Below are 12860 nucleotides of genomic sequence, written 5' to 3' on the forward strand. Positions count from 1 at the left end.
ATCTTTTACAAACAAAGTCAGGTTTTAACATGAAACAGGCAATGAAAAGATTCTTTTGACAAAATTTACAGGGCAAGAAGCCATCAGCCTAGAAACAGCCTGATACTACAGGGGACTACACGGCCCTTGTGGATGATATCAGACATCTTACAATAGGAAACTGGGAAAAAGATGGGACCAGAAACTTGTGGATCTGCACTCAGGCATGACAGCTGTGTGTGCTGTGCAATGGGGTTGCTCCATGAATGTGGATGGGAAAAATCCAAATGATATAATAATAATAATAATAATAATAATAATAATAATAATAATATTTGCAAATGAAAATAATAGAAGTTGCAAAGTGCTTGACACAAAATAAAATAAAATAACAATAATGTGATTAAAATACAAAGCAAGCACATAGAAACATAAATGGCAGCAACGGAATTTATAATAACAGAATAAATACCAGCTAAAAGCAGCATGAAAGAAAACTAGAGGAATGCCGTCCTCTAAAAGTATGTTTTAAGAAGTGATTTAAAAGCAGACACAGTTTGCCAGCTTGCTATCTTCAGGCAGGCTGTTCCAAAGCACCGGAGCCCCTAACAGCCAAAGCCTGATCACCTTTCCACATATTTTTCGAAATGAGGGTGGATATATACAGGCCTGCATTGGTAAGCAAATTATTTTAAAAACTAAAAAGTTTTTGGGACCAAGAGAAAAGATCCAATAATTCTAAAAAAATAAGTAAAAAAAATAATTCTCATCATTTTTTTCATGGCAGAATGATGAATGAACCTTTATTTTGACATCCAAAAAGCTGTGGTAGATACAGCCACTAGGGGGACTAGATAATCAATTCAGCATGCTTCCGCATTGCTAGAAATCTTTACGTGACCAGGTAAGTGTCATTGTGAGGTAATACCTATGGTGTCCACCAGAGGGCTGGTGCTCATTGGCTTCACCTGGTTGTCATTATTGGCAGAGGAGTTTTCCCCCTCCTACAGAGTATTTAAGGCCAGTGCTGGCAGTCTACCAATGCTTTTGTGTTAACTGTGCGCTCTGACACAAAGCCGGTAATGCACATGGTAGACTCGGTGAGAGTTAAGAGTCCGGTACTGTGCTGGTGTGTGTTTCGTTGTCAAGAAACAAAAAAGATTAAAAAGGTAAGGAAGGCGTTCAGCTGGTGTTGTGCTGGCTGGCGCCTTCCTCAAAGGTTTTGGTTTTCTTTTTTCTTTCTTTGGACTCGTGTGAGTCAGTGGTTGGGGGACGTTGTCCCCTGGTATGTATTTTGGTTTGCGTTTTGGTCCCAAGCTGCGTCTCGAGGTTTTATTTTCGTGCCTAGCCTTTGTTCCCGGCTAGATTGTATTTTATTTTGGTCCACAGTCGTTTGGGGCACCTAAGTCAGTGGTGCGGTTCGCCCTGTTTTAAAAGGGTTGATTTGTTTTCTTATAGCCGTTTTTTGGCTTTTCTCTTTCCTTCTATTGTTCAGTTACTGTTGTGTATATCCCATTCCCGTTGTTCCCTGGGGTCTAGTGATGAAAACGTTCGCGTGTTCATTTTAGATGGTTTTATCCTCGGTTGCTTCTGGCTCTCCGCCCAGCCCCAACCTAACAGTAAGTGTGCCAAAACACACCACATTGTGCCCTGAATTAAAAGTGCCCCCCTAAGATCTGCGACTGACCCACATGCAGACATAAAGCAAACCTTTCTTGATCATGGCATAGTTTTCATTGTATTTCATTGTATATGGATACAACTTTCAGGCCACACCTTTTCCCGTTTCTTGCATTTCTCTGTCTTTCAGGGCTTTAAGACTTGTTTCATAGCAATTCATATTAAATTCATTCATTAATTCTTTCATTATCCTAACCTGCTTATCCTGAACATGGTCATAGGGGGGCTGGAGCCTATCCCAGCATACATTGGGTGAAAGGCAGGAATACACCCTGGACAGGTCGCCAGGGCATACACACCATTCACTCACACACTCATACCCACAGGGAATTTAGACTCTCCAATCAGCCTAACCTGCATGTCTTTGGATGGGGATTCAAACACAGGACCTTCTTGCTGTGAGGCGGTAGTGCTACCCACTGCACCATCCGTTCCGCCTCATATTAAATGATTGGTGAGATTTTCTGAAGTATACATAGTATTATGTATATATGTCTATCGTGTGTTTTAATAGAGACAGTTTCAGAGGCATAGGTAATCCAAGATTAAAATTTAATCAAAAAAGTGGGATCAATCAATCAAATTAAATCAATCACATTTAATTTGTATAGCACTTTTCAAACAATTGCTGCTCAATGTGCTTTACAAAAGATGAGAGAAAAAATGTAAGCAATGACAGCAAAAGGAAATATAAAGGAAATAAAAAGCAATTGCACAGTATCCCAAAATTTTACGTAGGAGTCATGAATACCAATAATAATACCTAAGGGACTAGATCAACAACAATAACATTCTAAAAATGAAACGAGTAAATCATTATATATAAACGTAGACTAAGAAATTACTTTAGACTTGGAAATGACAATTTGTAATAAAAACATAACAATTCAAATAAGAAACAGACCAGCTTGTGTGATTAAGTAAAAGGTATGTTTTTCAACAGATGCTGCTTCTCTTGCATCCTTTGGAAGATTATTCCCGAGTTTTGCTCCATGGTGGCTAAATGCTGCCAAATTCCATCCATCACAACCGTACATTTGCAAGGTGTTTTTCAGCCATTTTCCACACTGCTGTTCCTGCTGTGGTGATTATCTTTGCTGCTGTAGCTGGATTTGCAGCAGCTGCAACTGTTACTCCTGCAGCCACAGCCCCAACCGCAAACACTGTTACATTTTTCTTTGTTGCTTCCCATTCTTCAGCTGTCTTCCTCCTCTCCTCCTCCTCTTTCATCTTTCTCTCAGCCTCCTCGTACATCTCATTGGTGTAGTGATTTCCTCCGTTCTTCATCACCATCTTCTCTATTTTCTGCATCAGCTTGGGGACCTGAGTGAGGTTCTGTTTATCTTCATTGTTGAAAGCATGATATCTGCCGCCACAGTAATCAATGAGGTCCTGAATTTCCTTGGATGGGCTCAGAAACTCATCCAGTGATTTCTTCATTATCTGATCAGCACCAGTGAACAGCACCAATGTGTACCGTGAGGTGTCTTCCCCGAAGTGCTTCTGGATCCACCGCACAGCAGACTTCTCGTCTCGTCTCGTCTCAGTCCCAGGACGCATGGGGTCCTGGGACTGAGCGAAGAATACACTTATCAAATTCATCTTTAACTTTCACTTCATCCATGGATGTGCTGAAAAGCCCTGGGGTGTCAATCACAGAAACTTTTCTTCCATCAATCTCTGCACTCTGACATGTTGAAGCCATGGTTACAGGATTGGGGACGCATCCTCTTCAAAAGCATTCCTCCCCAGGATGGTGTTTCCTGATGCGCTCTTCCCTGCTCCACTCTTACCAAGCAGCACCATCCTTAGGGGAAACTCTGGTAAAAGAAAAAACAGGGCAGAACATGATTTTAATAATGTGAAAGTGTTTTGATGAGTGGCATCTGTCTTAGGTTCTATAATAAATTCTTAATACTATAATACCGTATATAAACACTCACTGAGCACTTTATTATAAACACTACTCTACGACTGGGTAGGGCCTCCCCCCTGCTCTCAAAACAGCCTCAATTCTTTGTGGCATGGATTCCACAAGATGTTGAAACCGTTCCTTTGAGATTCTGTTCCATGATTCTATCAGCTTGTCAGAATTTGTCAGCTGCTTTGTGACATGGTGCATTATCCTGCTAGAAGTAGCCATTAGAAGATGTGCACATTCTTCTAAGGGATGCACATGGTCAGCAACAATATTGAAATAGGCTGTGGCATTCAAGCAATGATTGATTGGTTTTGACAGGCACAAAGTGTGCCAAGAAAACATTCCCCACACCATTACTGTACACTTCCGCCACCAGCCTGGACTGTACTCCTAATGAAGTGCCCAGTGAATGTATATACACCGATCAGCTGCAACATTAAAACCACATGCTTTAATATTTTTCTCTATCTTAAATGTTTTAAGTTAGAGGTGATCATGGTTAGCATCTGTGATAGAGGTGATCATGAACACCAGTATGTATAAAGATATTTCAATAACAAAATAATGCAACCCCCCCACCCCCACTCCAAATAAGGTTACAATATTTCCATTTTACAAATTTCAATTAAACTTTTCAATGCAATTCACTTATGATTATCTGGTTACATAAACTCACATACTGTATCATATAATGAAATATTAAGTGTCTATAGAAAGTTTATACAGTTTAAAGCATTTTTAATCATGAAAAAACTTGTTTAAGCAGGTGCTTTTAATGTTGTGGCTGATCGGTGTATATGTACACTCAGTGAGCAGTTTATTTGGTAGGCTGATACACCAGCTTGCTAATGTACATATTTTATCAGCCAATCATGTGGCAGCTACGAAATGCATAAAAGCATGCAGACAAGGTCAAGAGGTTCAGCTGTGTTTCAGACCAAATGTCAGAATGGGGAAGAAACGTGATCTAAGTGACTTTGACTGTGGAATGATTGTTGGTGCCAGACAGGGTGGTTTGAGTATCTCAGATACTGCTGATCTCCTGGGAATTTCACGCTCATATCGTCTCTGGAGTTTGCAGAGGAAGCTGCCCGTGTTTCAGCACTATCAGAAGAAACGCGGTATTTGTGAGGAAAAAACCTTCTGTAGTCACCGCAGCTTTCTTTGCTCTTGCAATTTTGTGAAATGCGGCTTGATAAGAAATTGTGATCTGTGAGTGAAAAAGAGTGAAACGAGCTTATGTCATGTAATATGTCCTGTCAAAATGGTGTTTTTTCCTCTGTACTCACCACATTTGTATTTAAAATCAAACAATGATTATGAGACAAAAAGTATTACTATTTTGTCTGCATGTATTTCATGTTTTTTGTGGGGTTTTTTGTTTCGTTTTTTATACTTTTTGAAATGCCATTCAAGGAGTCATGTCCCCTGGGGAAGTTCCACCCCTGGGTACATTTATTTTCACAAAGGTGAGCGTAAGAACAAGAGTGTTCTGAAGATTGAAAAAATACTCACTTGTGCCAGTTGTTGCTCCTGCCATTTCGATGCTTCCTCTTTGCCTTTTCTGTAGTTATACAGAGAGATGAACACATGAAACTCTCCAGAGCTTTCTCTGCCTAGAGAAAATGAAAGTGGCACTATAGCCAAGGGCGTAGGTTTGGTGTTATCATTAGGAGGGACACTTTTAATTGTGTTAATGTGCATAACTATGTAGTTGCGCACACACACACACAGAAGACGTACATTGTTTTTGCTGCTCCTGAAGGACATGGCATACTGCCACATTGTTTAAATGCATTGGTGACATTGCCATACTGAGCTAGGTTTTCAACCTCCTGGGTGCGCTGAAGATCCTTTCAGCTTCTGCTAAGCGATAACCAAAAGTCTAATGGTTACACAAGCCTTTTACCTCATTGGACAGTATACTTTGGATATGTGCAGATTTACTCCTGGGCTTTTCTTTGACAGGAACAGAGAGAGGAGAACATACTTTAGTAAAATGGTTTTAAGTTTTTAGGAGTTCACCTGAGTATCGAACTGGGAGGAAACCCTGGGGAATGTTTCTACCAGGCTATCCAACTGGAAATGGCTTGGGCCACTATTGTACTGGGACAGTGCCCTGGTGATTAACAATTTGATGGCAGCTAGTTCACAGCATATGCTAAAGGAAGTGCAGAGGGTCCTGATTCCTTCTGGTCAGGACAGCACTGGCTGAGGGCAGCGGAGTTATGTTTGCCTCTCCAAGAAGGCGGACACGGTCTCGCCAACCCGGAGAGTGGAGCTGCAGCATTGAGCCTGCAGGCAGCACGAAGACTACTCTACCATCACAATGTGGATAGAGCTGGTCTGTAGCCTGCTGAGACAGGCGGGAGGTTTGGGACTGGACCTGCGTTTATTTGTTCGTCGGCTGGACAGTTTGAATGTTGCTGGCAGTACCAAGTGTTATGAATCTGTGCTGGGAGCTCTGGCAGCTTCTAAGGGTCTCATGAGAGAGAGGGAAGGTCCCTGCTCAGTGGGTAGCCTGCAACTTATGCAGTACTTAAGCCATACAATGAAGGGTCTTGCTGTACACTTGACTTAAGTCTGGCTGACTAAATTTCCATTGTAAAGCATGTAATGTCTTGGTAGGATTTGGAGATGCTTTTGTGTTCTTTCTTTTGTTTTGTTAACCAATGTTATACAATTTAAAAGCAAACCTACACCCGTGGCTAACAGTACCACTTACATTTTCCTATAATTATACTCATAGGTTCTGGGAAGTAAAGGCTGTAGAATGTATCAAGTGTGTATGTTTTTGAGGAACAATAGAAAAGCCAAAGAGAAGGTATTGAAAAGACAGGAGCAATAACATTCCGAATAGTGTTTCCCTTGTGAAAATCAATGTACCCAGAGGTGGAATTTCTGGCAATACCCCATTGGGTTAGCAGAGATAAGTTTTCTAGACTGGAATTGACTTCCCTTGAAGATGGTGCTAGTTAGCTGGAGTATGGAAGAGCAAATCAGGAAAGACCGTTCTGGGGAGGGCAGGTTCTGTCAAGGTTGATTTCCCTCAACCTGTAACCATGGTATCAACAAGACAGTAGTTAGAGTGTATTGAGATTTTCAAAAGACGGGTTTCTTTGATTGACACCCCAGGGCTTTTTAGCGCACCCGTAGATGAAGAACAAGAAGTGAGAAATGAAATCAAGAGGTGCAGTGATCTGCCTGACCTCTGCTGTTTATGTTGGTGGTCAGATTGGGCAGATAAGATAAATCTGCCTGGCAGTGGATTCAGAAGCTTTTTGGAGAAGAAGTCTCACATTACACTGCTAATCAGAGTGTCTGAGACCAAAGAACGAATCTCCCATTGTACCACATCCCAAAGGTATTCTATTGGATTCAGATCAGGTGACTGGAAAGGCCACAGAAGAACATTGAACTCATTGTCATGTTCATGAAACCAGTTTGAGACAACTTTTGTTTTGTGACATGGTGCATCATGCTGGAAGTAGCCATTAGAAGATGGGTACATTGTGGCCGTGAAGGGATGCACATAGTCAGCAACAATACTCAAATAGGCTGTGGCATTCAAGTAATGATTGATTGGTATTAATGGGCCCAAAGTGTGCCAAGAAAACACTATTACACCACCGCCACCAGCCTGGACTGTTGACACGAGGCAGGTTGGGTCCATGGATTCATGCTGTTGCCAGCAAATTCTGACCCTACCATCTGCATGCCTCAGCAGGACCATTCTACGTTTTTTTCCAGTCTTCAACTGTGCAGTTTTGGTGATGAAATACATTTTGTTCTATGCCAGCTTGTCCTCCAACACAGCAGATGATGGTTTGTGATGTGCATTAAGAACGATCCATTCTCAGTTATTATTCACGCTTGCTTCGGTTTGTTGTATTATTTTTTGCTGCTTATGCTATTAAATATATTTTTTAATTATCATATCTCTGCCTCTGTGTTCCTTTGTACTCTGCAATTGGATTCATTCACTGAACCCTGACAGGAAGAGATTACTTAATGATTCAGAATAGGGCTGATAGTCTCCAAGACCATTTCCAGAAAGAGAAAACTGTCCTTGGACTCCATAAAGCCTCATAAGAGAGATACTCCATTGCAGGTATGCAGGCTGCAGTCATGTATATCAGCTGTTCTCAAGGCAAAAGGAATGAAGAAACCTCCAGATGTTATTATCCTTGTTGCCTCAGCAGACACTGAAAGCACACTCAGGAGATTGACAACCTGGTTCAATGTCAAAAATGCATCAAAACAATAGTTTTGGAGATCTTCCCCCTCTCTGCGTGGATGCGTGTGTGTGTGTGTGTGTGTGTGTGTGTGTGTGTGTGTGCGTGCACACCTGCATGACTATGCACATTAATTGCACAATGACATTTAAAAAGTGTCCCTCCCAATGATGGCATCAAACATGCACCCGTGGCTGACATAATTGTTTTCATTTTCTCAAGACAAATGCGGAGAGTGTCACACGCACATCTTTCTGAGGAACAAAAGAAAAGTATTGAAAAGGCAAGAGCAACAACTGGCAAAAGTAAGTATTTTTTAAATGTCCTGTACACTGTTTTTGTGCACACTCTTGTGAAAATTAATATATGCACTAGCTTCTCTGGTTTGTAAAAATGGTACTTGCCAAATTGAAAAAAAAAAAAGTATACTTGTCTCATTGAATGGCATTTAAAATATATTTAAAAACCACATTAAATGCAGACCAAATAGCAATAAACATTTTTTGTTGAAGACGTACATTGTTTTTGTTGCTCCTAAAGGACATGGCATACTGCCACATTGTTTAAATGCATTGGTGACATTGCCATACTGAGCTAGGTTTTCAACCTCCTGGGTGCGCTGAAGATCCTTTCAGCTTCTGTGATAACAGTGATAACCAAAAGTCTAATGATTACACAAGCCTTTTACCTCATTGGACAGTATACTTTGGATATGTGCAGATTTAGTCACTGTGATTTGAAATATACAGATGACAGAGGAAAGACAATCAATTTGTCACACTGTTCCAATCTTTTAACTTTTATCTGTATATACTGTGTGTGTATATACACTCCGTGAGCAGGTATTTATTCAAAAAATTTTTTATAGACTTATTCAGTCTTCTGCTGCTGTAGCCTATCCACTTAGAGGTTTTACACATTGTGTGTTCAGAGATGCTCATCTGCATACTGCTGTTGTAATGTATGGTTATTTACGTTACTGTCACCTTCCTGTCAGCTTCGACAGGCCCTTCTCCTCTGACCGCTCTCATTAACAACTCGTTTCTGCCCCAATTTCAGTCCTGTAATTTGTAATCAGTGTCAGATTGCATTTCCTATGTAATATACCCAGCACTGTATGTAGGCACACACCATGTTTGACCGAGGTGTCACTCAGGGCGACATTAGCTCAGGAGGTAAGAGCGGTTGTCTGGCAGTCAGTTTGCAGAGGAAGCTGCCCGTGTTTCAGCACTATCAGAAGAAACGCGGTATTTGTGAGGAAAAAACCTTCTGTAGTCACCGCAGCTTTCTTTGCTCTTGCAATTTTGTGAAATGCGGCTTGATAAGAAATTGTGATCTGTGAGTGAAAAAGAGTGAAACGAGCTTATGTCATGTAATATGTCCTGTCAAAATGGTGTTTTTTCCTCTGTACTCACCACATTTGTATTTAAAATCAAACAATGATTATGAGACAAAAAGTATTACTATTTTGTCTGCATGTATTTCATGTTTTTTGTGGGGTTTTTTGTTTCGTTTTTTATACTTTTTGAAATGCCATTCAAGGAGTCATGTCCCCTGGGGAAGTTCCACCCCTGGGTACATTTATTTTCACAAAGGTGAGCGTAAGAACAAGAGTGTTCTGAAGATTGAAAAAATACTCACTTGTGCCAGTTGTTGCTCCTGCCATTTCGATGCTTCCTCTTTGCCTTTTCTGTAGTTATACAGAGAGATGAACACATGAAACTCTCCAGAGCTTTCTCTGCCTAGAGAAAATGAAAGTGGCACTATAGCCAAGGGCGTAGGTTTGGTGTTATCATTAGGAGGGACACTTTTAATTGTGTTAATGTGCATAACTATGTAGTTGCGCACACACACACACAGAAGACGTACATTGTTTTTGCTGCTCCTGAAGGACATGGCATACTGCCACATTGTTTAAATGCATTGGTGACATTGCCATACTGAGCTAGGTTTTCAACCTCCTGGGTGCGCTGAAGATCCTTTCAGCTTCTGCTAAGCGATAACCAAAAGTCTAATGGTTACACAAGCCTTTTACCTCATTGGACAGTATACTTTGGATATGTGCAGATTTACTCCTGGGCTTTTCTTTGACAGGAACAGAGAGAGGAGAACATACTTTAGTAAAATGGTTTTAAGTTTTTAGGAGTTCACCTGAGTATCGAACTGGGAGGAAACCCTGGGGAATGTTTCTACCAGGCTATCCAACTGGAAATGGCTTGGGCCACTATTGTACTGGGACAGTGCCCTGGTGATTAACAATTTGATGGCAGCTAGTTCACAGCATATGCTAAAGGAAGTGCAGAGGGTCCTGATTCCTTCTGGTCAGGACAGCACTGGCTGAGGGCAGCGGAGTTATGTTTGCCTCTCCAAGAAGGCGGACACGGTCTCGCCAACCCGGAGAGTGGAGCTGCAGCATTGAGCCTGCAGGCAGCACGAAGACTACTCTACCATCACAATGTGGATAGAGCTGGTCTGTAGCCTGCTGAGACAGGCGGGAGGTTTGGGACTGGACCTGCGTTTATTTGTTCGTCGGCTGGACAGTTTGAATGTTGCTGGCAGTACCAAGTGTTATGAATCTGTGCTGGGAGCTCTGGCAGCTTCTAAGGGTCTCATGAGAGAGAGGGAAGGTCCCTGCTCAGTGGGTAGCCTGCAACTTATGCAGTACTTAAGCCATACAATGAAGGGTCTTGCTGTACACTTGACTTAAGTCTGGCTGACTAAATTTCCATTGTAAAGCATGTAATGTCTTGGTAGGATTTGGAGATGCTTTTGTGTTCTTTCTTTTGTTTTGTTAACCAATGTTATACAATTTAAAAGCAAACCTACACCCGTGGCTAACAGTACCACTTACATTTTCCTATAATTATACTCATAGGTTCTGGGAAGTAAAGGCTGTAGAATGTATCAAGTGTGTATGTTTTTGAGGAACAATAGAAAAGCCAAAGAGAAGGTATTGAAAAGACAGGAGCAATAACATTCCGAATAGTGTTTCCCTTGTGAAAATCAATGTACCCAGAGGTGGAATTTCTGGCAATACCCCATTGGGTTAGCAGAGATAAGTTTTCTAGACTGGAATTGACTTCCCTTGAAGATGGTGCTAGTTAGCTGGAGTATGGAAGAGCAAATCAGGAAAGACCGTTCTGGGGAGGGCAGGTTCTGTCAAGGTTGATTTCCCTCAACCTGTAACCATGGTATCAACAAGACAGTAGTTAGAGTGTATTGAGATTTTCAAAAGACGGGTTTCTTTGATTGACACCCCAGGGCTTTTTAGCGCACCCGTAGATGAAGAACAAGAAGTGAGAAATGAAATCAAGAGGTGCAGTGATCTGCCTGACCTCTGCTGTTTATGTTGGTGGTCAGATTGGGCAGATAAGATAAATCTGCCTGGCAGTGGATTCAGAAGCTTTTTGGAGAAGAAGTCTCACATTACACTGCTAATCAGAGTGTCTGAGACCAAAGAACGAATCTCCCATTGTACCACATCCCAAAGGTGTTCTATTGGATTCAGATCAGGTGACTGGAAAGGCCACAGAAGAACATTGAACTCATTGTCATGTTCATGAAACCAGTTTGAGACAACTTTTGTTTTGTGACATGGTGCATCATGCTGGAAGTAGCCATTAGAAGATGGGTACATTGTGGCCGTGAAGGGATGCACATAGTCAGCAACAATACTCAAATAGGCTGTGGCATTCAAGTAATGATTGATTGGTATTAATGGGCCCAAAGTGTGCCAAGAAAACACTATTACACCACCGCCACCAGCCTGGACTGTTGACACGAGGCAGGTTGGGTCCATGGATTCATGCTGTTGCCAGCAAATTCTGACCCTACCATCTGCATGCCTCAGCAGGACCATTCTACGTTTTTTTCCAGTCTTCAACTGTGCAGTTTTGGTGATGAAATACATTTTGTTCTATGCCAGCTTGTCCTCCAACACAGCAGATGATGGTTTGTGATGTGCATTAAGAACGATCCATTCTCAGTTATTATTCACGCTTGCTTCGGTTTGTTGTATTATTTTTTGCTGCTTATGCTATTAAATATATTTTTTAATTATCATATCTCTGCCTCTGTGTTCCTTTGTACTCTGCAATTGGATTCATTCACTGAACCCTGACAGGAAGAGATTACTTAATGATTCAGAATAGGGCTGATAGTCTCCAAGACCATTTCCAGAAAGAGAAAACTGTCCTTGGACTCCATAAAGCCTCATAAGAGAGATACTCCATTGCAGGTATGCAGGCTGCAGTCATGTATATCAGCTGTTCTCAAGGCAAAAGGAATGAAGAAACCTCCAGATGTTATTATCCTTGTTGCCTCAGCAGACACTGAAAGCACACTCAGGAGATTGACAACCTGGTTCAATGTCAAAAATGCATCAAAACAATAGTTTTGGAGATCTTCCCCCTCTCTGCGTGGATGCGTGTGTGTGTGTGTGTGTGTGTGTGTGCGTGCACACCTGCATGACTATGCACATTAATTGCACAATGACATTTAAAAAGTGTCCCTCCCAATGATGGCATCAAACATGCACCCGTGGCTGACATAATTGTTTTCATTTTCTCAAGACAAATGCGGAGAGTGTCACACGCACATCTTTCTGAGGAACAAAAGAAAAGTATTGAAAAGGCAAGAGCAACAACTGGCAAAAGTAAGTATTTTTTAAATGTCCTGTACACTGTTTTTGTGCACACTCTTGTGAAAATTAATATATGCACTAGCTTCTCTGGTTTGTAAAAATGGTACTTGCCAAATTGAAAAAAAAAAAAGTATACTTGTCTCATTGAATGGCATTTAAAATATATTTAAAAACCACATTAAATGCAGACCAAATAGCAATAAACATTTTTTGTTGAAGACGTACATTGTTTTTGTTGCTCCTAAAGGACATGGCATACTGCCACATTGTTTAAATGCATTGGTGACATTGCCATACTGAGCTAGGTTTTCAACCTCCTGGGTGCGCTGAAGATCCTTTCAGCTTCTGTGATAACAGTGATAACCAAAAGTCTAATGATTACACAAGCCTTTTACCTCATTGG

The 12860-nt window shown here is 41.3% G+C and overlaps 1 protein-coding gene and 1 pseudogene across 2 annotated transcripts in view; one reads left to right on the forward strand and one right to left on the reverse strand.

Annotated features, from left to right (window-relative positions):
- LOC133114244 (GTPase IMAP family member 4-like) overlaps positions 1–12860 on the forward strand; it is a 60590-nt gene that overhangs the window by 41415 nt on the left and 6315 nt on the right. The window contains exons 1-2 of one of the 2 annotated variants that reach the window (XM_061223460.1): positions 8010–8120; positions 12387–12469. The exons of the other annotated variant lie outside the window; for it this stretch is intronic. The gene's annotated coding sequence lies outside the window, so the exon portion shown is untranslated. Of the gene's footprint in view, positions 1–8009; positions 8121–12386; positions 12470–12860 lie in introns of those variants that run through there. 2 annotated transcript variants of the gene reach the window in all.
- Positions 2683–5120, reverse strand: LOC133114102 (GTPase IMAP family member 9-like; annotated as a pseudogene).

This window comes from Conger conger, chromosome 16 (genome assembly GCF_963514075.1).
Source record: "Conger conger chromosome 16, fConCon1.1, whole genome shotgun sequence".
Taxonomy (NCBI): domain Eukaryota; kingdom Metazoa; phylum Chordata; class Actinopteri; order Anguilliformes; family Congridae; genus Conger; species Conger conger.